At 43.4% G+C, this 27,553-nt stretch overlaps 1 protein-coding gene across 2 annotated transcripts in view; it reads left to right on the forward strand.

Annotated features, from left to right (window-relative positions):
- Window positions 1-27,553, forward strand: part of P2RY8 (P2Y receptor family member 8) — a 105,565-nt gene that overhangs the window by 18,891 nt on the left and 59,121 nt on the right. Inside the window, exon 2 of one of the 2 annotated variants that reach the window (XM_073670731.1) lies at window positions 21,179-21,265. The exons of the other annotated variant lie outside the window; for it this stretch is intronic. The gene's annotated coding sequence lies outside the window, so the exon portion shown is untranslated. The remainder of the gene's footprint in view (window positions 1-21,178; window positions 21,266-27,553) is intronic. 2 annotated transcript variants of the gene reach the window in all.

Here is a 27,553-nt window from a genome sequence, read left to right on the forward strand (position 1 = left end):
GGTTGTAGGAAGTATTTGTTTGCAGGCAGGTGGTAGGGAGTATTACTGCGCAGGCAGGTGGTAGGGAGCATTACTGTGCAGGCAGGTGGTAAGGAGTATTACTGTGCAGGCAGGTGGTAGGGATTATTACTGTGCAGGCAGGTGGTAAGGAGTATTACTGTGCAGGCAGGTGGTAGGGAGTATTACTGTGCAGGCAGGAGGTAAGGAGTATTAGTGTGCAGGCATGTGGTATGGAGCATTACTGTGCAGACAGGTGGTAAGGAGTATTACTGTGCAGGCAGGTGGTAGGGAGTATTATTGTGCAGGCAGGTGGTAAGGAGTATTACTGTGCAGGCAGGTGGTAGGGAGTATTACTGTGCAGGCAGTTGGTAAGGAGTATTATTGTGCAGGCAGGTCATAATGAGTATTGCTGTGCAGGCAGATGGTAGGGAGTATTACTGTGCTGGCAGGTGGTAAGAAGTATTACTGTGCAGGCAGGTGGTAAGGAGTATTACTGTGCAGGCAGGTTGTCGGGAGTATTACTGTGCAGGCAGGTGGTAGGGAGCATTACTGTGCAGGCAGGTCGTAGGGAGTATTACAGTCAGGCAGGTGTTAGGGAGTATTACTGTGCAGGTAGGTTGTAGGGAGTATTACTGTGCATGCAGGTGGTAGGGAGTATTACTGCGCAGGCAGGTGGTAAGGAGTATTACTGTGGCGGCAGTTGGTAAGGAGTATTACTGTGCAGGCAGGTGGTAAGGAGTATTGCTGTGCAGGCAGGTAGTAGGGAGTATTACTGTGCAGGCAGTTGGTTGGGAGTATTACTGTGCAGGCAAGTGGTAGGGAGTATTACTCTGCAGGCAGGTGGTAGGGAGTATTACTGCGCAGGCAGGTGGTAGGGAGTATTACTGCGCAGGCAGGTGGTAAGGAGTATTACTGTGCAGGCAGTTGGTAAGGAGTATTATTGTGCAGGCAGGTCATAATGAGTATTGCTGTGCAGGCAGATGGTAGGGAGTATTACTGTGCTGGCAGGTGGTAAGAAGTATTACTGTGCAGGCAGGTGGTAAGGAGTATTACTGTGCAGGCAGGTTGTCGGGAGTATTACTGTGCAGGCAGGTGGTAGGGAGCATTACTGTGCAGGCAGGTCGTAGGGAGTATTACAGTCAGGCAGGTGTTAGGGAGTATTACTGTGCAGGTAGGTTGTAGGGAGTATTACTGTGCATGCAGGTGGTAAGGAGTATTACTGTCCAGGCAGGTGGTAAGGAGTATTAATGTGCAGGCAGGTGGTAGGGAGTATTACTGTGCAATCAGGTGGTAGGGAGTATTACTGTGGCGGCAGTTGGTAAGGAGTATTACTGTGCAGGCAGGTGGTAAGGAGTATTGCTGTGCAGGCAGGTAGTAGGGAGTATTACTGTGCAGGCAGTTGGTTGGGAGTATTACTGTGCAGGCAAGTGGTAGGGAGTATTACTCTGCAGGCAGGTGGTAGGGAGTATTACTGCGCAGGCAGGTGGTAGAGAGTATTACTATGCAAGCAGGTGATAAGGAGTATTACTGTGCAGGCAGGTGATAGAGAGTATTACTGTGCAGGCAGGTGGTAGGGAGTATTACTTTGCAGGCAGGTGGTAGGGAGTCTTACTGCGCAGGCAGGTGGTAGGCAGTATTACTGTGCAGGCAGCTGGTAAGGAGTATTACTGTGCAGGCAGGTGGTAGGGAGTATTACTGTGCAGGCAGGTGTTAAGGAGTATTACTGTGCAATCATGTGGTAGGGAGTATTACTGTGCAGGCAGTTGGTAGGGAGTATTACTGTGCAGGCAATTGGTAGGGAGTATTGCTTTGCAGGCAGGTGGTAGGGAGTATTACTGCGCAGGCAGGTGGTAGGGAGTATTATTGTGCAGGCAGGTGATAAGGAGTATTACTGTGCAGGCAGGTGGTAGGGAGTATTACTGTGTAGGCAGTTGGTAGGAAGTATTACTGTGCAGGCAAGTGGTAGAGAGTGTTTCTGTGCAGGCAGGTGGTAGGGAGTATTACTGTGCAGGCAGGTGACAAGGAGTATTACTGAGCAGGCAGGTGGTAGGGAGTATTACTGTGCAGGCAGGTTGTAGGAAGTATTTGTTTGCAGGCAGGTGGTAGGGAGTATTACTGCGCAGGCAGGTGGTAGGGAGCATTACTGTGCAGGCAGGTGGTAAGGAGTATTACTGTGCAGGCAGGTGGTAGGGATTATTACTGTGCAGGCAGGTGGTAAGGAGTATTACTGTGCAGGCAGGTGGTAGGGAGTATTACTGTGCAGGCAGGAGGTAAGGAGTATTAGTGTGCAGGCAGGTGGTATGGAGCATTACTGTGCAGACAGGTGGTAAGGAGTATTACTGTGCAGGCAGGTGGTAGGGAGTATTATTGTGCAGGCAGGTGGTAAGGAGTATTACTGTGCAGGCAGGTGGTAGGGAGTATTACTGTGCAGGCAGTTGGTAAGGAGTATTATTGTGCAGGCAGGTCATAATGAGTATTGCTGTGCAGGCAGATGGTAGGGAGTATTACTGTGCTGGCAGGTGGTAAGAAGTATTACTGTGCAGGCAGGTGGTAAGGAGTATTACTGTGCAGGCAGGTTGTCGGGAGTATTACTGTGCAGGCAGGTGGTAGGGAGCATTACTGTGCAGGCAGTTCGTAGGGAGTATTACAGTCAGGCAGGTGTTAGGGAGTATTACTGTGCAGGTAGGTTGTAGGGAGTATTACTGTGCATGCAGGTGGTAAGGAGTATTACTGTCCAGGCAGGTGGTAAGGAGTATTAATGTGCAGGCAGGTGGTAGGGAGTATTACTGTGCAATCAGGTGGTAGGGAGTATTACTGTGGCGGCAGTTGGTAAGGAGTATTACTGTGCAGGCAGGTGGTAAGGAGTATTGCTGTGCAGGCAGGTAGTAGGGAGTATTACTGTGCAGGCAGTTGGTTGGGAGTATTACTGTGCAGGCAAGTGGTAGGGAGTATTACTCTGCAGGCAGGTGGTAGGGAGTATTACTGTGCAGGCAGGTGGTAGGGAGTATTACTGCGCAGGCAGGTGGTAGGGAGTATTACTGTGCAAGCAGGTGATAAGGAGTATTACTGTGCAGGCAGGTGATAGAGAGTATTACTGTGCAGGCAGGTGGTAGGGAGTATTACTTTGCAGGCAGGTGGTAGGGAGTCTTACTGCGCAGGCAGGTGGTAGGCAGTATTACTGTGCAGGCAGCTGGTAAGGAGTATTACTGTGCAGGCAGGTGGTAGGGAGTATTACTGTGCAGGCAGGTGTTAAGGAGTATTACTGTGCAATCATGTGGTAGGGAGTATTACTGTGCAGGCAGTTGGTAGGGAGTATTACTGTGCAGGTAATTGGTAGGGAGTATTGCTTTGCAGGCAGGTGGTAGGGAGTATTACTACGCAGGCAGGTGGTAGGGAGTATTACTGTGCAGGCAGGTGATAAGGAGTATTACTGTGCAGGTAGGTGGTAGGGAGTATTACTGTGTAGGCAGGTGGTAGGAAGTATTACTGTGCAGGCAAGTGGTAGGGCGTGTTTCTGTGCAGGCAGGTGGTAGGGAGTATTACTGTGCAGGCAGGTGACAAGGAGTATTACTGAGCAGGCAGGTGGTAGGGAGTATTACTGTGCAGGCAGGTTGTAGGAAGTATTTGTTTGCAGGCAGGTGGTAGGGAGTATTACTGCGCAGGCAGGTGGTAGGGAGCATTACTGTGCAGGCAGGTGGTAAGGAGTATTACTGTGCAGGCAGGTGGTAGGGATTATTACTGTGCAGGCAGGTGGTAAGGAGTATTACTGTGCAGGCAGGTGGTAGGGAGTATTACTGTGCAGGCAGGAGGTAAGGAGTATTAGTGTGCAGGCAGGTGGTATGGAGCATTACTGTGCAGACAGGTGGTAAGGAGTATTACTGTGCAGGCAGGTGGTAGGGAGTATTATTGTGCAGGCAGGTGGTAAGGAGTATTACTGTGCAGGCAGGTGGTAGGGCGTATTACTGTGCAGGCAGGTGGTAATGAGTTTTTTTCTCTGCAGGCAGGAGGTAAGGAGTATTGCTGTGCAGGCAGGTGGTAGGGAGTATTACTGTGCAGGCAGGTGGTAGGGAGTATTAGTGTGCAGGCAGTTGGTTGGGAGTATTACTGTGCAGGCAGGGGGTAAGGAGTATTACTGTGCAGGCAGGTGGTAGGGAGTATTACTGTGCAGGCAGGTGGCAGGGAGTATTACTGTGCAGGCAGGTGGAAAGGAGTATTACTGTGCAGGCAGGTGTTAAGGAGTATTACTGTGCAGCAGGTGGTAGGGAGTATTACTGTGCAGGCAGGTGGCAGGGAGTATTACCGTGCAGGCAGGTGGTAGGGAGTATTATTGTGCAGGCAGGTGGTAGAGAGTATTACTGTGCAGGCAGGTGGTAGGGAGTATTACTTTGTAGGCAGGTGGTAGGGAGTCTTACTGCGCAGGCAGGTGGTAGGCAGTATTACTGTGCAGGCAGGTGGTAGGGAGTATTACTGCGCAGGCAGGTGGTAGGGAGTATTACTGTGCAGGCAGGTGTTAAGGAGTATTACTGTGCAATCATGTGGTAGGGAGTATTACTGTGCAGGCAGTTGGTAGGGAGTATTACTGTGCAGGCAGTTGGTAGGGATTATTACTGTGTAGTGGTAGGGATTATTAATGTGCAGCCAGGTGGTAAGGATTATTACTGTGCAGGCAGTTGGTACGGAGTATTACTGTGCAGGCAGGTGGTAATGAGTTTTTTTCTCTGCAGGCAGGAGGTAAGGAGTATTGCTGTGCAGGCAGGTGGTAGGGAGTATTACTGTGCAGGCAGTTGGTTGGGGGTATTACTGTGCAGGCAGGAGGTAAGGAGTATTACTGTGCAGGCAGGTGGTAGGGAGTATTACTGTGCAGGCAGGTGGCAGGGAGTATTACTGTGCAGGCAGGTGGAAAGGAGTATTACTGTGCAGGCAGGTGTTAAGGAGTATTACTGTGCAGGCAGGTGGTAGGGAGTATTACTGTGCAGGCAGGTGGCAGGGAGTATTACTGCGCAGGCAGGTGGTAGAGAGTATTACTGTGCAGGAAGGTGGTAGGGAGTATTACTTTGTAGGCAGGTGGTAGGGAGTCTTACTGTGCAGGCAGGTGGTAGGCAGCATTACTGTGCAGGCAGGTGGTAGGGAGTATTACTGCGCAGGCAGGTGGTAGGGAGTATTACTGTGCAGGCAGGTGTTAAGGAGTATTACTGTGCAGTCAAGTGGTAGGGAGTATTACTGTGCAGGCAGTTGGTAGGGAGTATTACTGTGCAGGTAGTTGGTAGGGAGTATTACTGTGCAGGCAATTGGTAGGGAGTGTTACTGTGCAGGCAGGTGGTAGGGAGTGTTACTGCGCAGGCAGGTGGTAGGGAGTATTACTGTGCAGGTAGGTGATAAGGAGTATTACTGTGCCGGCAGGTGGTAGGGAGTATTACTGTGTAGGCAGTTGGTAGGGAGTATTACTGTGCAGGGAAGTGGTAGGGAGTGTTACTGTGCAGACAGGTGGTAGGGAGTATTACTGTGCAGGCAGGTGATAAGGATTATTACTGAGCAGGCAGGTGGTAGGGAGTATTACTGTGCAGGCAGGTTGTAGGAAATATTTGTTTGCAGGCAGGTGGTAGGGAGTATTACTGTGCAGGCAGGTGGTAGGGAGTATTACTGTGCAGGCAGGTGGTATGGAGTATTACTGTGCAGGCAGGTGGTAGGGATTATTACTGTGCAGGCAGGTGGTAATGAGTATTACTGTGCAGGCAGTTGGTAGGGAGTATTACTGTGCAGGCAGGTGGTAATGAGTTTTTTTCTCTGCAGGCAGGAGGTAAGGAGTATTGCTGTGCAGGCAGGTGGTAGGGAGTATTACTGTGCAGGCAGGTGGTAGGGAGTATTACTGTGCAGGCAGTTGGTTGGGAGTATTACTGTGCAGGCAGGGGGTAAGGAGTATTACTGTGCAGGCAGGGGGTAAGGAGTATTACTGTGCAGGCAGGTGGTAGGGAGTATTACTGTGCAGGCAGGTGGCAGGGAGTATTACTTTGCAGGCAGGTGTTAAGGAGTATTACTGTGCAGGCAGGTGTTAAGGAGTATTACTGTGCAGGCAGGTGGCAGGGAGTATTACCGTGCAGGCAGGTGGTAGGGAGTATTACTGTGCAGGCAGGTGGTAGGGAGTATTACTGTGCAGGCAGGTGGTAGGGTGTATTACTGTGCAGGCAGGTGGTAAGGTGTATTACTGTGCAGGCAGGCGGTAAGGAGTATTACTGTGCAGGCAGGTGGTAAGGAGTATTACTGTGCAGGCAGGTGGTAGGGAGTATTACTGTGCAGGCAGGAGGTAAGAAGTATTAGTGTGCAGGCAGGTGGTATGGTGCATTACTGTGCAGACAGGTGGTAAGGAGTATTACTGTGCAGGCAGGTGGTAGGGAGTATTATTGTGCAGGCTGGTGGTAAGGAGTATTACTGTGCAGGCAGTTGGTAGGGAGTATTATTGTGCAGGCAGTTGGTAGGGAGTATTACTGTGCAGGCAGGTGGTAAGGAGTATCACTGTGCAGGCTGGTGGTAAGGAGTATTACTGTGCAGGCAGGTGGTAATTAGTATTACTGCACAGGCAGGTTGTAAGGAGTATTACTTCGCAGGCAGGTTGTAAGGAGTATTACTGCTCAGGCAGGTGGTAAGATGTATTACTGCGCGGGCTGGTGGTAAGATGTATTACTGCGCAGGCTTGTGGTAAGGAGTATTGCTGCGCAGGCAGGTCGTATGGTGTATTACTGCACAGGCAATTGGTAAGGAGTATTACTGCGCAGGCAGGTGATAGGGAGTAATTACTGTACAGGCAGGTGGTAAGGAGTATTGCGGTGCAGGCAGGTGGTAGGGAGTATTACTGTGTAGGCAGGTGGTAAGAAGTATTGCTTTGCAGGCAGATGGTAGGGACTATTACACTGCAGGCAGGTGGTAAGAAGTATTGCTGTGCAGGCAGGTGTTAGGATGTATTACTGTGCAGGCAGGTGGTAGGTAGTATTACTGTGCAGGCAGGTGGTAGGGAGTATTACTGTTCCGGTAGGTGTTAAGGAGTATTACTGTGCAGGCAGGTGATAAGGAGGATTATTTCTGTGCAGGCAGGAGGTAAGGAGTATCACTGTGCAGGCAGGTGATAAGGAGTATTTCTGTGCAGGCAGGTGTTATGGAGTATTACTGTGCAGACAGGTGGTAAGGAGGATTATTACTGTGCAGGCAGGTAGTAATGAGTATCACTGTGCAGGCAGGTGGTAAGGAGTATTACTGTGCAGGCAGGTGAAAATGAGTATTACTGTGCATGCAGGTGGTAGGGAGTATTGCTGTTCTGGAGTCACACAGGGTGTGAGAAAGACTTAGTGCAACACAGAGGGAAGAAGAAAAGGGAGCCCAGACACTAGGGAAAGGGGGGAGTGGAGACCTCCCAGTCTTGTCTAGTGTCACCGTGTCTCAACTACCGTCCCTATATTGGCTCTTCACCAATCGCTGCATGCGTGCCTCACCCTGACTTTCCCTGGTGTATGGCTTAAGCTAGGGAAGGGAGGAGATGAGCACTAGTCGATCTTCACTAAACTCTATAGACAACAAGGGTAGACAAACAAGGGGGGTTGTTTAGCTTTAGACGACTCCAGACAAATGCGCACATGGCCTCAAGCTCCAGAGAGGATGAAGTACTGCTCTTGTTAAAGCCTCACAAGTAGTAATGAATATCGCTGGCACCTACCTCTCAGACACTCCAGGTATTTATACACTCAGGCCAGGGAGTTAATTAGCCAGAAGGAGGTAGCCGCTAGGTCCTAAAGACACAAGCCTCTAACAAGATGTCTGTAATGCCAAACGTAGAGATCTCCTGCAACCAACTGCAGGATGACTGTCTGTTACCTCTGACACACCCGTGACAGTACCCCACCCTCTACGAGTGGCCTCAGGACAGGTTTCTCAGGAAAAGAGGTGTGAAATGATCGAACCAATCTGGGAGCGTTCACCTCTGACGCTGAAACCCACATTCTCTCCTCTGGACCATAGCCTTTTCAGTGCACCAAGTATTGTAGAGAATGACGTTGGAGACGAGAATCTACAATCCTCAAAATCTGGAACTCCAGATTACCATCAACCATTACTGGGGGCGGTGGTAGAGGTGAGGGCTCAAGAGGTTCCACATATTTTTTAAGTAAGGACCTATGGAACACGTTGTGGACTTTAAGGGCCTGAGAAAGTTCAAGACGAAACGCTGCTGGGTTAATGACGACGGTTATTTTATAGGGACCAATAAATATAGGTCCCAGCTTCCAAGAAGGAACTTTCAATCTTATATTCCTGGTAGACAACCACACAAAGTCATTCACATTCAGGTCCGGACCTGGCAAGCATTTTCTGTCAGCCATACGTTTATACCTGTCTCCCATGATCTTTAAATTACTCAGCACCCCCTGCCATACCAAGGAGAGCAACAAAGCAAACCGTTCCTCCTCAGGAACTCCTGAAGCTCCCCCCCTACTTAAGGTACCAAACTGTGGGTGATAACCATATGCACCAAAGAACGGTGACCTTCCAGTGGATTCTTGACAATGATTATTAATGGCAAATTCTGCCAGCGGTAGGTAGGATGCCCAATCCTTCTGATTTTCGGAAATGAAACACCTGAGGTAGGTCTTCAAATTCTGATTGACAGTTCGGTCTGTCCATTCGACTGAAGGTGGACGGCAGAGGAAAAAGACAGCTGCACCCCCAGTCAAGAACAGAATTCCTTCCAGAACTTGGAAACAAACTGGGTCCCCCAATCTGACACCACATCGGAGGGAACCCTGTGAAGCTTCACAATCTCATTTATGAACACCTGAGCAAGTGTCTTGGTATTTGGAAGTGCAGGCAATGCGACAAAATGAACCATTTTACTGAACCTATCTACTACCACCAAAACCACCGTTTTGCCTGCAGAAACCGGTAGGTCAGTAATAAAATCCCTGGAAAAGTGTGTCCATGGCCTACTAGGGATAGGTAGCGGAAGAAGAATACCAGACGGACGGGTGTGCGAAACCTACAAGCAGCTACGTGTTCAATTACATCCTGATGCAATCCCGGCCACCAAAAACTACGAGAGAGGAGGTCTGCGGTTGCCTTACCACCTGAATGCCCAGCAAGCACAGAGTTATGATGTTCCTTAATTACTTTGCGGCGCAGACCAGATGGTACAAATAAACTTCCTGAAGGGCCGGAGGCAGGGGCGTCCCCCTGAGCCTCCAACACCTCACCCTCCAGTTCAGGATACAGTGCCGAAATGACTACCCCTTTCTGTAATATTGGGGCAGGGTTCTCAAGGTTACCAACACCAAGGAAGCTCCAGGACAAAGCATCAGCCTTGACATTTTTGACCCCTGGACGAAAAGTGACAACAAAATTGAACCTAGTAAAAAACAGGGACCATCTGGCTTCCCTAGGGTTGAGACATTTAGCTGACTGGAGATATGACAGGTTCTCATGGTCAGTAATAACAGTAATAGGATGGACAGCTCCCTCCAACCAATGTCGCCATTCCTCGAACGCCAATTTGATCGCCAAAAGTTCCCTATTATCCACATCATAATTTCTCTCAGCCGAGGACAATTTTTTAGAAAAGAAGGCGCATTGACACCATTTACCAGGGGACGAACCCTGAGACAACACAGCCCCAACCCCGACATCTGACGCATCAACCTCCACAATAAAGGGTTGAGAAACATTGGGTTGATTGCTCAGCTTTAAACGAGACAAATGCGCACATGGCCTCAAGCTCCAGAGAGGATGAAGTACTGCTCTTGCTAAAGCCTCACAAGTAGTAATGAATATCACCGGCACCTCAATCTCAGACACACCAGGTATTTATACACTCAGGCCAGGGAGTTAATTAGCCAGAGAGAGGTAGCCACTGGGTCCTAGAGACAGCCAGCCTCTAAGAAGATGTCTGTAATGCCAAATGTAGAGATCTCCTGCAACCAACTGCAGGGCGACTGTCTGTCACCTCTGACACACCCGTGACAGCAGGCAGTTGGTAGGGAGTATTACTGTGCAGGCAGGCGGGAATGAGTATTACTGTGCAGGTAGGTGGTAGGATGTATTACTGTGCTGGCAGGTGGTAGGGAATATTAATGGGCAGGCAGATAGTAAGGAGTACTACTGTGCAGGCAGGTGGTAGGATGTATTACTTTACTGGCAGGTGGTAGTGAGTATTACTATGCTAGCAGGTGGTAGGGAGTATTACTGTGCAGGCAGGTGGTAGGATGTATTACTGTGCTGGCAGGTGGTAGGGAATATTAATGTGCAGTCAGGTAGTAAGGAGTATTACTGTGCAGGCAGGTGGTAAGGAGTATTACTGTGCAAGCAGGTGGTCGGTAGTATTACTGTGCAGGTAAAACAGACCAGTAATCCCAGTAGGCTTTTTCTGGACTCTACTAAATCTATTGTTATGGCATATTCTGGTAACATTATGTGAAGGGAATAAATTGTTCAGAAATTAATTTGTAAACTCTCTTTACATATTTTCATAATTGAGGGAAAAAATTAATTCCTCCATTATTGCCCCTCTATTGGTGATTTAAACTTGCAGGGGTATTATGCATGGCGTTGTCTGTGAGCAACATTTGCCACTGTATGATATATTTCTTTTCTACTTCATATATCATAATTGTTGATAAGATAAGAAAATATTTTATCTCTGGGGAATAGTAACCACAAATTACTATGTTAGCACTAGAATTAACATAATATGTCTCAAAATATACTACACTGTTTTCCCCAGTATTCCATTCCTACTACAATATGTAGCAATATGTATAAACTGCAATCACTGTATTACTAAGTTGTTAAAAGCCAATTTTAGGCTTAAAGGGTTATTTCTTTAATGACTAGACAGAAATAATTGTGTATATATCCTACTCAAAGAAAATTGAATAGACTCAAGATATTCAATAAAATATATAGTTTTTTATTAATACATAGAGATAAAATAGAACAGGGGGGAAAATAGGAAATTTAAATGGGAAAGACGTAATCCCAAAAAAGCACGTGAGGAGTGGGTATGTAAAATAAGTGATGGGTTCAATGAATGAATACTATATACATATATGTAGACAAAAATATAGCTGCAACAATGCATAAATATACAAATTATTAAATAAATAAATAGAATAAATAAATACAAGTGGATAGTTTACATATAATCATGCTGCAATATATATGTCATAAAATACCATGTCCTTACATGATAATGTTTTCTCCTTTCTTCTCTCTCTTTTTGAATGTTATATACTATGCTTATTTGATGATATACAGTGGTGTGAAAAAGTGATTCATGATTTCTTATTCTTTTGCCTGTTTGTCACACTTAAATGTTTCAGATCACAAAACAAATTTAAATGTTAGACAAAGATAACACAAGTAACCACAAAATGCAGTTTTTAAATGAAGGTCTGTATTAGTAAGGGAAAAAGAAATCCAAACCTACAGGGCCCTGTGTGAAAAAGTGATTACCACCTAAACCTAATAACTGGTTGGACTGCCCTTAGCCACAAATGCAATCAAGCATTTGTGATAACTGGCAATAAGTCTTTTACAACGCTCTGGAGGAATTTTGGCCACTCATCTTTGAATAATTGTTGTAATTCAGCCACATTGGAGGGTTTCCAAGCATAAACCGCCTTTTTAAGGTCATGCCACAGCATCTCAATTGGATTAAGGTCAGGACTTTGACTAGGCCACTCCAAAGTCTTAATTTAGTTTTTCTTAAGCCATTCAGAGGTGGACTTGCTAGTGTGTTTGAGATCATTATCCTGCTGCATAACCCAAGTGTGCTTCAGCTTGAGGTCACAAACAGATGGCGGACATTCTCCTTCAGGATTTTTTGGTAGACAGCAGAATTCATGGTTCCATTTACCACAGCAAGACTTTCAGGTCTTGCAGCAGCAAAACAGCCCCAGACCATTACACTACCACCACCATATTTTACTGTGGTATGATGTTCCTTTTCTGAAATGCTGTGTTACTTCTACGCCAGATGTAATGGGACATACACCTTCCAAAAAGTTAAACTTTTGTCTCGTCAGTCCACAGAGTATTCCCCCAAAAGTCTTGCCGATCATCAAGATGTTTTCTGGCAAAACTGAGATGAGTCTTTATGTTCTTTTTGCTCATCAGTGGTTTTTGTCTTCAAACTCTGCCATGCATTCCATTTTTGCCCAGTCATGAACACTGACCTTAACCAAGGCAAGTGAGGCCTGCAGTTCTTTGGCTGTTGTTGTGGGGTCTTTTGTGACCTCTTGGATGAGTCGTTGTTGCGCTCTTGGGGTAATACTGGTTGGCCGGCCACTCCTGGGAAGGTTCACCTGTGTTCCATATTTTCACCATTTGTTGATAATGGCTCCCACTGTGGTTCGCTAGAGTTCCAAAGCTTTAGAAATGGATTTATAGCCTTTGCCAGACTGATACATTTCTTTGGATCACAGCATGATGTCTAGCTTTTGAGGATCTTTTTGTCTACTTCACTTTGTCAGGCCTGTCCTATTTAAGTGTTTTCTTGATTGAGAACAGGTGTGGAAATAATCAAGCCTGTGTGTGGCTAGGGAGATTGAAATCCGCTTCCCAAAGATGTGATAAACCACAGTTTCTTTATGTTTTTAGGGTGGGGGGTCAATCACTTTTTCACACAGGGACCTGTAGGTTTGGATTTCTTTTTTCCTTAATAATAAAGACCTTCATTTAAAAACTGCATTTTGTGGTTACTTGTGTTATCTTTGTCTAATATTTAAGTTTGTTTTGTGATCTGAAACATTTAAGTGTGACAAACATGCAAAAGGATAAGAAATCAGGAAGGGGCAAACACTTTTTCACACCACTGTATATACTGCAGCATGATTAAATGTAAACTATCCACTTGGATTTATTTATTCTATTTATTAATAATTTGTATATTTATGCATTGTTACTGCTATATTTTTGTCTACATATATTTATATTGTATTCATTCAAGGAAACCATCACTTATTTTACATACCTACTCCCTACATGCCTTTTTGGGATTAAGTCTTTCCCGTGTAAATTTCCTATTTTCCCCCCTGTTCTATTTTAGCTCTATGTATTAATACGAAACTATATATTTTATTGAATATCTTGAGTCTATTCACTTTTCTTTGAGGAGGATATATTTATGATATAGTGAATATTCAAATATATATACCACATGTTATTTTAGTGCTGTTGATTTAGCAATAATTGTGTACCAGAGGTTAGGCTAAGGAAACATCTGAGCCCAGCTTTGCTAAGTTGTCTCAGTAACTCACCTACAAATGAAAGGGAGTTCTGGAGGCACAACGGCGTAGCTGCTGGTTTTGCAGCCCAAATTTTTACAGACAGCACTTGGACGCAGTTATTCCATGAAATGCTGAAATAAGAATATTTCTTCAAAAGTGTTTTAGAAAACCCACTTTCATATACCTTCAGAAACGTAGACATAGGGGTTATATAATTTACAGCCCCAAACCCACCACTCTCCCCCCACTACAGTAACACTTACAGGCCTGCTAATTGTTTTGCTAAAGCCTATGTCCAACAGTGCTTCTGTAAATGCAAGAGGACAACCTTCATTATGCAGTGGTGTGGCTACCCGACTCCTACTCCCCTGCTTACTGCTGGCAGATTCTGAGCTGGGAGGTGCTAAAGAGCAGGGGACTTGGCAGGAGTTGGGGTACCACACTACCACATGCTGTGATGTGTCAGGGAGCAGAGTGGTAAAGTAATACATTTTGTTCTCTTACTTCATTGGTGCAGTCATTGCACAGTGCTGGGTGTGCCGCTGAGCCTACCGTCTATGTCTGCAGAAGCAGGAGGTATTATTACTGAGGAGGACACAGAGTCTCACTGTCTATAAGGGAACAAAGGGGATTCATACTTTTGAGGCACAAAGAGGATATTATTAATTTTGGGATTCAAAATGGGCACTACCTTGTGGGAAGGCATAAAGGTCAATTTCTACTTTAGGTTCCCAAAGGGAGTTACTACTATGGTGGACATTAAGGGGTATCTTTACTGTGTAGGGGCAGAAAGGGGGGAACCGGTATGATGGGACACAAAGGAGGCATAAATATTCTATGGATGGCAGAGTAGCGGAATTTTTAATTTTTACTATGTAGGGGCACTATAAATTTATGGAGGACAAAAGGGGCACTCTTACTGTGTAGTAGGCAATTCCGATAAGCCTACAACCTGCAGTAACCACCGCTCCACCACATTGCTGCATTACCACCTCTATCCCCACCTACTGTATCCTCACCCATCCCATGTAGATTGTGAGCCCTCGCGGGCAGGATCCTCTCTCCTCCTGTACCAGTTGCTGACTTGTTTTGTTAAGATTATGTAAATGCTTTTGCTATGTATACCCCCTTTTTCACATGTAAACCACCATGGAATAAATGGCGCTATAATAATAATCATAATTAGAACATAAATGTCAACAAGAGAAAATTTAATCTTTATGTGGTGGGCCACTGGGGAGGCACCAGATGGTGCAGAAGGGCCAGCAGGGGTGTGTAGTCTCACTGGCAGCAGATAATGATGTCACGGTAGCTGAAGTGGGTCGCTGGGCCCCTCAACGCTTCCCTCATGTCCACAACAATTTCAAAAGCGGGAGGTAGCACTTGTGGATGGTATAGGACCACCCGGGGGCACTCCTGTAACGGTGGTGTCTGGGTGCAGGTTTTGGAGTGCCCGTGATGTTTGTGCAATCTCAAGCAGCCAAACACGCAGGTGAACTTGTAAACATAACAATTTTACTGAATGAGGTAACAGGGTACAGTCTCTCTTACAGGCAAAGTTCACAGTATATTGTGCATACGGAAGTTATGGTTTTCTCCTCATGAGACAAGCATTGTATTGTCCAGGGCGGCTGGAGCAGAGTGCTCTTAAATGCTATCACAGTCCAGAAAATATTAAACTGATGGAGGGACCTTCACAGATAGGCTCTGTGTGGAAAACACACTAAAGTGTGGATGTACTCACAGTTTTTATCCCACTGTTCCCTCTTGCAGGGGGTAGGTTTAAGCAAAGTCAGTGGCATGGCAGCCACATGGATTTGGTCCTGGCTAGAAGCGATCAGGATAACCAGAGACCAGGAGAGTTCATGTACAGCTTTCTCTCTCCTGACTAGAAGACACTTCACTCTTTTTGTGAAGTAGATTATGTGATGAAAAATGTCCCCTCAGTGTAGACTGGCATTGAAAATGTGAGGAAAAATGTCCCCTCAGCGTAGACTGGCATTGAAAACACTTCTCTGAGAGAATAATGTCTCTCCTCAATCTTCCTGAGGCAGCAGGAACCGCCCACAACTGGTCTGTACCAGAGTTCAGTCAGAGTGAGAGCCTTGAGCTGGGAGACTCCTCCCAGCAGTTGCTATGGCCACCACTTGTTTTTATGAGAATAATCATTACTTCATATACACACATTGGCCAGCAGATGGCAGGAAAGTACAATTTACAATGCAATGTATTATATCCCCTAACTCAGTGCACAAAATGGAACAAATCTAATACAACACTACAACTGTCTCATTTAGCAGCAGTAGAACGGGTACCGGGATGCCACATTTGAGTCACTGGATTTACCCATACCGCTACTGCCTTCACTTTTCTCTGTGTAGTACCGGGATCTAACTATTATTTGGTGCTTGTGTTCTGAATGAGTAGAAGAAAAGAAGCTGCTGCCATATACCTCTGGTGGTGTCTTGCCACAAATGACACAACGATAGAGTTTAAAATAAAATTATTTTTTTGGGGGGAAAAGAAATAGGGAAAGGGAAATTTTGCCCTTAATCTTAGTTAAGACCTAGTATGGCTGAAATCAAGTAAGGCTGCTTAAAGTTATGGGTCGGACATTTATCAGCTTTCATGAAAAGAAGTTACATGGTGTGCGTTGGTTTCTTGGCCATAGTGAAGAGTGGGTACAAGGAGTGAGTCTGATTGAAGGACCTTTTCTGGTCTGCATTACATAGATGATTTGGATGGGTACTGAGGGATAATTAGTGCCAGGTTTCCTTACAGATTACACTATGTTATCAACGTCTTGTCAAGGGACTATTCTAGCAAAAGTGGATAAAAACCCCACATATCTTCCAGACCAGAGCTTTTCTAGCAATGTCAACGCTGTGTCACTTGGCGATCACGTAACATTATGTCATGTGACTGCTGCAGTCAATCAGTGGCTGTCTCACAGAACTGTAGAGGCTGTAGATACATTGCTGGAAATGTGCCAGCCGGAGAGGTTGAGCACGTGTTTTTTATTTTATCTGGGGCACTTTAGCATGTATGATGGGGTTATCCAGTAGTAAACAACCCCACTAATTACATGAAGGTACCCCAAAAACTAACATACACTCGGCTGACCATTTAAAGAACAGCATGAGCATAATGCAAATATCCCCTATAGACTCAGTATATATCCTCTGATGTGCACATGCAACGGACTGAAAAATTGTATGCTCATGCATACCTAGGGTAACTCTTAGCAGGCTTATCCTCCATTGTCACAGAGGTGCACACTGCAGTTAAAGCACCACTCCAGTGTTTTTTTTCTTCATTTCAGCGCTGGAGTGCTGAAACTAATCTAAGTTCCCTGACCGTAGTATTATACTTACCAGCCTCCGCTTTCGGTTCTTCCCAGCGCCGCTCTAGTCCTGCGCCGCCATCTTGTGACTGCAACTTCTGACTGACTGGAAGTTAGAGGTAACGGTTACAAGCACTCAATGTAAGCAGTGTCGGACTGGGTTGGCAAAGGCCCACCAGTAACATTGATTCTTGGGGCCCACTCTTCAGCTAACATGCAACAATAACCTCACCCTAATACACATTTCCTTTTGCTTCCATGTAATATTAAATTGGCTAGCTTGTTTAATGAATGATTAGATTTTACCTTTTCCTGCAAATTGTGAATCAAGTGTAATAGCAATACTCATTAGCTCTCCTTCACGGGAGCAGCCTACCGGAGGATTCTCCTGTTCTCCTGTGGGCCAGTCCGAGCCTGAATGTAAGTCTATGAGAGCCTCGTTCTGACCTCGTTCTGGCTCTCATAGACTTACATTGAGTTGTGACTTACGGATTACCCAGTTAACACTGGAGCAATCTGGCAGGTCACAAACTGCTGGAGACCAATAGGAGCGGGGGGATAAAAGATGAAGACGGTGACTGATAAATCTAATACTAGATGCAGGAAACTTAGATTAGCTGCAACACTCCAGCACTGCAATAAAAAAAACTCTGGAGTGGTGCACTAATCATGAAGCATGGATGCCAGTAACTCTGGAGCTCCTGCTCTCACAGAGAACAATTATGGACAGTTTTGCACCCTATATACAAGTGATGGCCCTTTGTAATGGTGCTGTCACATTTGCCACTCCGCATTGCAACACTTTGTAAAAGTATATAAAATATAAAGGAAAACAGAAAGTTGGGATTCAGAGCTGTTCTCTCTCCTTTGGGCTCCATCTCTAAAACTATCTTCATATCTTCAAACGATTTGTTGTGATACCAACTCTCCAGGGGGTTTCTGTGGAACGAACAGATGCAAACTGTCTGACTGAATGGCTGGTTTGCTGTCTGAAAAGACTGCAAAAAAAAGACACTATTTTCATACAGTCAGATGATGCACACATGTGGCCGTACGCAGCCTTCAAGCACTGATCATCATACGGTTCCGGAGTATTGTAGCCTTGCAGACATTTGGCTTGTCCCTAGCAAAACCTCAACCCTAATGTAGTTGTGCATTTTCCATATTTTGTACCCTCAGGACTGACAACATTTAAAGGGACATTTCATATAAACCATGACAATCCAACTACAGTGTATCTTTTGTTTAAAGTGACGCACGGCCATTTCTTTGCCTGCGGGAGGTTTTTCATAACACTTTTTGTTTAGTACATTACTGATTTCTTTTTTATCCAGACAGTGCTGATACTGTTTCTTCTCACACTGTGCTAAGATTTATTTTATTTTTTATTTTAATGTGGCCATATATTAGTAAGTCAGAAGGTAGAGGTGTAGCCAGAGTGCAGTAATGGCGTTTACAGAAATTATTGCAATCATTGCATTTTGCATTCTTTGTTCAAAAGATATGAAAAACCTCATATATGACAAACGTATCCGTAGGACTTACATTGCTAAACAGAGACCAAAATAATGTATTTTTGTTTTTTTTATAAAATCACTATACTTTTTTTTTTGCTGTCTAGGATAATGTAGCCGCCTATCCTATTCCGTACAAAGGTATATAGCAAAAAAAATATAGTATACAGAAGCTGCTTGTTACAATGGGAGCATTATAATAGTAATCTTTATATAGCGCCAACATATTCCACAACAAGTTACAAATTGGTAGCTTACATGAACAGGTAAAATCAGATATTATATAATAATTAATAATTTAAACAAGGTCAGTGGGATCTACTCACAAGAGCTTACAATCTATGAGAAAATATGTTTAGTTTGCAGTTTTTTATCAATACGTTATACTATCAATTGCCCTTACCCACCATGACAGCTGTCTACTCTGCCTACCCCTCATCCCAGCCCTAAAAAGTAACCTGACAAGTAATATGGTGGCAGATCCAGCTGACACTTTCCTATACATGACCACGACATTAAAAGAGCTATCATTCTGTAAGTAAAATGCAAATTATGGTCAAACTTTGGTTGAAGGTTGAAATTGTGATTCATTTTTAAATATTTGGTGGTTTTAGGGGAAATTGTGATTTCAGCTATTATGTTGTGTAAAGAGTTTAAAGGCATATCCCCCAAAATCAAAAGTCCTGTGCATTTTTTTTTAGGATTTATAGTTATTTTTATGCAGTAAATTTTTGTGAAAAGTGCATCAGCTACAACTAATCAACACATGTTGTCAAAAAATGTATATCCCATTACATTATGAAAAGTGGAGTATTTTACCATAATAGCCAATCAGATTCCTCCTTTTTGTCCCAGAGACCCTGTGCGGTGTCATAGCTGAAATCTGATTTGTGAAAATGGGCAGCTACTCCACTTTGTCTTTGCACTGGTTTTGATACATTTTCCTCTTTATTCTCTTGGGGTAATTGATTTGGTAGATGATGCAATTATGATTTCCCAGCTATACATTATAATTGTGTACTGGTTATTTTCACCCCTGCTAGATTCACATACTATGCCACTTGTACGGAAACAGGGGTTGTAAAAAGTTCTGGGAACATTTTTGAAGGGAACCTTGTCAGCAGGTTCTCACATACAGAAGTTGCTCTATTGCTATATTTTGTTGTAGGGAACTGAAGGACCAGTCATAAAAAATCTAGAGTAGAAGCTATATGCAAATCAGGCTGGAAATGCACGAGGGGTGTGTCACTGCACTTGTAAAAAACAGTTTAACGGGTTATCCGGGACTTTATTTTTTTCACATAGGTCTAAGCAATTATTGGCATGTAGTTGCTAACTATCTGCCTGCACTTCTAGTCTGTTTTGCCTTTATTTGCAGTAGGAAATTTTTCATTGCACAATGGATCTCTCTTTTTTATTAGGGGACATGCACCTACTTCCATATGCAAATATGATTGGTTATCTTTAAATGTTTTCCGTCACCTAGTGGAGCCCTTCATTTTAGGTATCTTATAGGACAGGGGTGCACAACTTTTTTAGGTCCAAAGGCCACAGTTTCATACCTAACTAATGCATGGGCCGCACTAAAAATTAAAGGGGTGTTACCTTCTGTGACATTTCTGGCATATCAAAAATATATACCATAAACGTCTGATTGGTACAAATTCTACTTGCGGGACTCTTACCTCTAAAAATCAGCACTCTAAGGGTATGTTCACACTGGGTGAATTTTTTCTTACAAGGATTTAGAAATAGATTCTGTTCCTAAATCCACACCAAAAACGTGTCAAGTACTCTTTGCATAAAATTTCCTAATGATTTCAAACGGGAAAAAGCTCATTAAGTCCACAAAGTACTGTTTTTTTCACGTTATTTTGTACATTTCCCAGTAAAACCAATAAGACGCTTATTCAAAGTGTATTTAAAATATTTTTTATGTGGATTTTCAAAAACTCCCACTTCTAAATCCTTGTAAAAAGCTGTGTAAATAGGCCCTAAAGAGGAAGAGGTCATGAATGCACATGGCTCTCTACAATACAACACATTATGGGTTTTATGCTTACTGACCAGTAATTCAGAACTACCATATATTACAGTGGAGCCACAGACACAGAAGGCCACCTTCTCTCACCTTGTCTAGTTCACATACTACTTTCTGGAGTGCTAAATGGGTTAAGAGACCCCATGTCCTGATGATGAGGCATCCAGAGAGGTCTACACAGGGCACCATTAGTACTTGCCAGTCCCTGCTCCTTAGCCGCGTACCAACTACTCTTGTGTTTGTGGCTGCCCACATATAGCTAACCTAGTAGACAAGCATTTTTCTGTCCATATGGATGGGGGCCTCACAGAATGTCATTGCGGGCCACATGTGGCCCTCAGGCCAAAGGTTGTGCAGCCCGGTTATAGGATAACCTGCTATAGGGGAGGCAGTGATTGAAGTTTCACCCATAAGAGTAGCTCTCCAATCATAACCTACTCTCAATTTTCATTATGTGACCGCTCCTTCCACCTACTCAGACTTATTAGGCTTAGCGGAACCCACAATCTCCATTTCAGAAGGCTGGAAATAAAGGACCAAACTAGTTTAGTTTTTTTCTTAATAAAAACACAAAATCTCATTACAATAGATGATTTGTTTTTGCACCACAACCCTGTCTTGCTGATCCTGTGATTTCACAGCCCTTGACAAATTAAGGTTAATCATTTTTATTTTATTATAAACTCAGAACATAGTCTAATGGCAATTGGACTCTCTACTTTTTCCCTACTATGTAAAAATGTAAGTAAAGCCAGTGTCACGCTTGTTTGTCACTACAGTACAGATGAGAGGTTGCATATGATTTATGTTGGTTAGCCATCCTGCGTATTTTGTAACCAGGGCACAAGACATCCTGTTTGTACTTCAACAAACCTTGCAAAATGATTGTCACACGCGCAGATGCCTCAAGTTCCTGATTACTTTCTACATCTGAATATGTCACGTGCCCTTGACCTCGAATCTTCTGATTTCAATTACTGAAGTGTGAACAGTAATCTAACTCTAACTGTATACCGTACAGGTGTTCATGACAGAAATATACAGTGCCTTCAGCTGATGTGCAAACTGACAATTGCAAGAACAGAATCAAAACAATGCTAAAATAAAGGTAACTACTGAATTGTAATACATGATTCATTGTAATAAATCATAACGTGATATTTTATAGTACGCAGATGTAGCACAAGTACAAAGAAGGTAGCGTTTCTTAAGCTATTTACCAATCCTCCTAACTCCAATTAAAATGTCTAAGGGCATACATCTCAGTGTTAAATATTACATGAAAAAAATGAATTATAAAGTGATTTGTCTGTGTTTACAGGGCATTTGCCAGTTAATGTAGCCCTGTGATTACAGCAGCCTCTACAATTTTTCAATTGGCAATCTCTGTGTTTATTGAGAGGGACGGATCCAAAGTAGGGTACTAAGAGTAGAGGGAACAGTGACAAAAGTAATGTGAGCTAACAGACTTGCAGACAAGGTGGTAATGACTTGGTTGCAGCTTCACTGTATCTGCAGCATTACAAATGATAATAACAACTTCATGTTAATGAATTAGGAAGGAGATGTCTACAGCACAAAAAGCTGAACTTTATGGCTATGTTCCCACTAGGGTCGGACTGGGGTGTCTGGGGCCCACCGGGGGAATTGACCCTAGGGGCCCACCATACAGCTATATGCAAATATCTGTTAGTCGTTATCCCTGTTATAGTGGAATATCAATTGTAAATCACAGGCGGCTCCTCCACATCTACTATGCACCACCATAACTGGGATGTACAATTACGGTAGTTTGCATTAAAGGGCTTCTTTGGTTAAAACAAGTTATCACCGATCCATGGGATCCACAGGATAGGTGATGACTTATTGACCATTTAGGTCCGAACATTGGAAACCACACCGATCGGAAGAATGGAGAAGTTTTATCCGTGACAGGAAACTTATCCCCATTTTAACCCCTTTACAACCCAAGGTGGTTTGCACGTTAATGACCAGGCTAATTTTTCCAATTCTGACCACTGTCACTTTATGAGGTAATTACTCTGGAACGCTTCAACGGATCCCCTTGATTCTGACACTGTTTTTCGTGACATATTGTACTTCATGATTGTGGTAAAATTTCTTCGATATCACTTGCGTTTATTTGTGAAAAAAACGGAAATTTGGCGAAAATTTAGCAATTTTCAAAATTTTAATTTTTATGCCCTTAAATCAGAGAGATATATCACACAAAATAGTTAATAAATAACATTTCCCACATGTCTACTTTACATCAGCACAATTTTGGAACCAAATTTTTTTTTTTATTAGGGAGCTATAAGGGTTAAAATTTGACCAGCGATTTTTCATTTTTCCAACAAAATTTACAAAACCATTTTTTTAGGGACCACATCACATTTGAAGTCACTTTGAGGGGTCTTTATAACAGAAAATACCCAAAAGTGACACCATTCTAAAAACTGCACCCCTCATAGTGCTCAAAACCACATTCAAGAACTTTATTAACCCTTCAGGTGCTTCACAGGAATTTTTGGAATGTGGAAGAAAAAAATGAACATTTAACTTTTTTCACAAAAATGTTACTTTAGACCCAATTTTTTTTATTTTCGCAGGGGTAACAGGAAAAAATTTTGGACCCCAAAATTTGTTGTGCAATTTCTCCTGAGTAAGCAGATACTCCATATGTGGGGGAAAACCACTGCTTGGGCGCACAGCAGGGTTCGGAGGGAAGGAGCGCCATTTGACTTTTTGATTGTAAAATTTGCTTGAATAATTAGCGGATGCCATGTTGCGTTTGAAGAGCCCCTGATGTGCCTAAACAGTGGAAACCACCCACAAGTGACACCATTTTGGAAACTAGACCCCTCAGGGAACTTATCTAGATGGGTGGTGAGCACCTTGAACCCCCAGGTGGTTCACAGAAGTTTATAACATTAAGCCGTAAAAATAAAATTTTCACATTTTTCCCACAAAAATGTTTTTCAGCCCCCACTTTTGCATTTTCATAAGGGTAACAGGAGAAATTGCACCATGCAGATTGTTGTGCAATTTCTCCTGAGTAAGCAGATACCCCATATGTGGAGGAAAACCACTTCTTGGGCGCACGGCAGGGTTCGGAAGGGAAGGAGCGGCAATTGACTTTTTGATTGTAAAATTTGCTTGAATAATTAGTGGACGCCATGTTGCGTTTCGAGAGCCCCTGATGTGCCTAAACAGTGAAAACCACCCACCAGTGACACCATTTTGGAAACTAGTCCCCTCAGGGAACTTATCTAGATGTGTGGTGAGCACCTTGAACCCCTAGGTGCTTCACAGAAATTTATAACATTGAGCCGTAAAAATAAAATTTTCACATTTTTCTCACAAAAATGTTTTTCAGCCTTAAATTTTGCATTTTCATAAGGGTAACAGGAGAAATTGCACCATGCAATTTGTTGTGTAATTTCTCCTGAGTAAGCAGATACCCCATATGTGGTAGAAAACCACTGCTTGGGCATATGTCAGGGTTCGGAAGGGAAGGAGCACCATTTGACTTTTTGAATGTAAAATTTGCTTGAATAATTAGCGGATGTGCCCCTGATGTGCCTAAACAGTGGAAACCCCCCACAAATGACACCATTTTGGAAACTAGACCACTCAGGGAACTTATTTAGATGTGTGGTGAGCACCCTGAACCCCCAAGTCCTTTACAGAAGTTTATAACATGGAATCGTGAAAATAAAAAATTTAAAATTTTTCCATAAAAATTATGTTTTAGTCCCAATTTTTTTATTTTCACAAGGGTAAGATGAGAAAATGGACCCCAAAAACGTTTCTGCAATTTCTCCTGAGTACCCCAATACCCCATATGTGGGGAAAATACAGTGTTTGGGCGCACGGCAGAGTTCAGAAGGGAAGGAGCACTGTGTGACTCTTTGAACGCAAAATTGGCTGGAATCGAGAGCGGACGCCATGTCGTGTTTGGAGAGCCCCTGATGTGCCTAAATAGTGGAAACCCCCCAGAAGTGACCTCATTTTGGAAACTACACCCCTCGAGGATTTTATCAAGGGGTATAGTGAACATTTTGAACCCAGAGGTACGACACAGAATTTGATAACATTAGGTCATCATACTGAATAAGTTGTCATTAGTCTTGAGCGCAAGTGCTCACTACTTGAGTTTGCATCAGGTACTCAGGTATGCACCATGTATCACGGGTGCTCGAGTGACATGCTCGAGTCCCCGCCCGCATGTTTCACGGTTATTAGACACCCAAAAAAAAACATGCAGGGATCGATCGTGCATGGCAGGCAATCAATGTGAGTTTTTTTGCCTGTGAAGCATATGGGGTGGAGACTCGATCACCCGCGATACTCAATGCATACCCGAGCACCCGATGCAAACTCAACTAGCGAGCACTTGCGCTTAACACTAGTTGCCATATCGTCATCTTTTTTTTTTTTTTACTTTTGAAAAAAATCCCAACCCTAACCCTAGCCCAACTCTAACCCTAGCCCAAAGCTAACCCTAGCCCAACCCTAGCCCAACCCTAACCACAACCCTAACCCTAGCACAACCCTAACCCCAACCCCAACCCTAACCCTAGCACAGCCCTAACCCTAACCCGAGATTTTATTTTTTACCCCGTTCCTCGTGCGGTATAAGTGATTAGACCGCTTTATTCTTCGGGTCGGTGCGATTACAGCGATACCAGAATCATATAGGGTTTTTATGATTGACAGCTGTCACACACTAAAAGACAAATTTTTTTGTAAAATCTAGTTTTTGCATCGCCATATTTTGAGAGCTATAATTTTTCCATATTTTGGCCGACAGAGTCATGTGACAGCTTGTTTTTTTGCGGGACTTGATGTTTTTATTGGTGCCATTTTCAGGCACGTGACATTTTTTGATCGCTTTCTATTCCAATTTTTGGGAGGCAGAATAAACAAAAAACAACAATTCAGGAATTGTTTTTTTTTTATTTTTTTTATTTTGTTCCGCGTGTGGTAAAATTGATAAGGTAGCTTTATTCTTCGGGTCAGTACATTTACAGTGGTACCACATTTATATCGTTTTTCTGTGTTTTGGCGCTTTTACATAATGAAAGCAATTTTATAGAAAAAAATATTTTTTTTGCATCGCTTTATTCTGAGAGCTATAACTTTTTTATTTTTCGGCTGATGGAGCTGTATGGCGGCTTGTTTTTTGCGGGACAAGATGATGTTTTCAGCAGTACCATTTTTATTTTTATTCATATTTTTGATCGCGTGTTATTCCATTTTTTGTTTGGCGGTATGATGATAAAGCATTGTTTTTTGCTTCGTTTTTTTTTTTACTGTGTTCACTGAATGGGTTAACTAGTGGGACAATTTTATAAGTCAGGTCGTTACGGATGCGGCGATACCAAATATGTATACTTTTATTTATTTATTTTTTTTCATAATAATATTTATTGATGGGTACATTATATTTTCATTTTTGGTGGATTATTATTATTATTTTTTATATATATATATATATATATATATTTTTTTTTTTTTAATTATTATTATTATTTTTTTTTTCTGACATTTTTTTACTTTGTCCCACTATGGGATTTTCACTTTTTTTATTCTGATCGCCTGCATAGCACAGGAATGGAGCACCATCCCTGTGCTATGCAGGCTGTCAGCGCTGCACAGGGAGAAGATAGTTTGGTCATGTACTGCGCATGACCAAAATATCTCACTGCTGTCTGGTGACCCGGAAGTTGTCATGACAACATCGGGTTGTCATGGCAACATCCGGGAAGCCGCGGCAGACAGCACTGGAGGCTGGAAGAGGAGGTGAGTATTGCGATCACCTCCCCTTGCCACCGCAATGCTGTGATCGACTTTGATCGCAGCATTGCGGGGGTTAATGTGACGGGAGCGGTGCGGCACATAGTACCGGGTGTCAGCTGTGACAATCAGCTGACACCCGGCGGTGATCTGTGTGCGGGCGCGATCGCAAAGACATACTAATATGTATCAGGCTCTTAAAGCCCAGGGCGCAGATACGTATTAATAAGTCTTGGGCTTTAAAGGGGCTAAAATGCAGCCTCAGGTGGGACGTCTTACCGCAGCCTCATTCATTCTCTTGGCGGCTTCCAGAACAAAACAAGAGCAGCGCTCACAGCCACAGAGGGAATGAATGGATCAGTGGTCGAATCGCACATGCAGCTCCAGTTTAATGGGGATAAAAGCTCCAAATTCTGCGGCTCGGGTCCCAGCAGTCAGACCGCCCACCAATCAATACATTATCACTTATCCTGTGGAGAGTTGATTAATTTTTTTCACTGGGGAACCCCTGTAAGTGCATCTCTGCCGCTGTGTTTCAAGTATTTAATTTCTAATCGAAATAAAGAATTTTCTCCTAATTAATATCAGAGAGAACAAATGACTGCCATATACAACACAATCCACTATACCAAGACCAATAATACCACATACAAGGGAGAAATACCGCCACATCATGACCAGATCACATATTACCACCACATAGTGACCGAATAATAGCACATACAAGGAACAAATACTGTCACACCATGAACAGACCACATATTACCACCACATAATGACAGAATAAAACCACATACATGGAATAAATACCGCCACACCATGACCAAATTACATATAACCACATTACCAAATACTGCAATACTGATCATGAATTGAAGCCACAATACTAACAACACTGTTATTACCACCAGTGACATTATACACAAGAGCTCTGTATATACAGTGAAGAGCAAAAGGGTAACAATGTTTTGAACTTCTGACTTTCAGGCTCCATATCTCACCATCCACTACTGATTTCAACGTGAGACTACCATAATTTTATAGACAATTATCTTGGCTATTGTATACATAAATTTGACTTACAACTATTTAACATATGATTAGTTATGTAGATTTTTCTTCCTGTGTTCTACAAAATACAACCTGTTCTCACTTTTCCTAATAGCTCAGTGTGTTATTAGGTTAATTCCCAAGGAAAAGGTCACTGGTTTGAATTGAGGAGCAGTCATGAAGAAGATTTCCCAATAAAAGAGAAACAGCATCATCCAGCTCATCGATAGCTGTTTCTCGGTCAAGAAAATTGCCAAACTGCATCATGTGAGTGTCATGAAAGTTGAAAGAATATGTCCGTCCATTCAAATGCCAAGAAGTGGACGTCGAGGCAAAATATCGGAGTCAACAAGTTGGCTCATCATAAGGTCTATTAGTTCTTGTGTGACAAACACAGCACTAGAGGTGACTCGTATTCTTTGTAATAGTGAGTGTTATGTTCTGCTACCAAAGCTAAGGAAAGAGAGGAGATCTGTCCCTACTATAGGACTCAGCTGAATCCCTACGATGTAACAGGGAACCTGATCCTGCGATCAGACCTGCT

Source organism: Phyllobates terribilis, unplaced genomic scaffold, assembly GCF_046119375.1.
Source record: "Phyllobates terribilis strain yellow unplaced genomic scaffold, ASM4611937v1 Scaffold_2__4_contigs__length_985480577, whole genome shotgun sequence".
Taxonomy (NCBI): Eukaryota; Metazoa; Chordata; class Amphibia; order Anura; family Dendrobatidae; genus Phyllobates; species Phyllobates terribilis.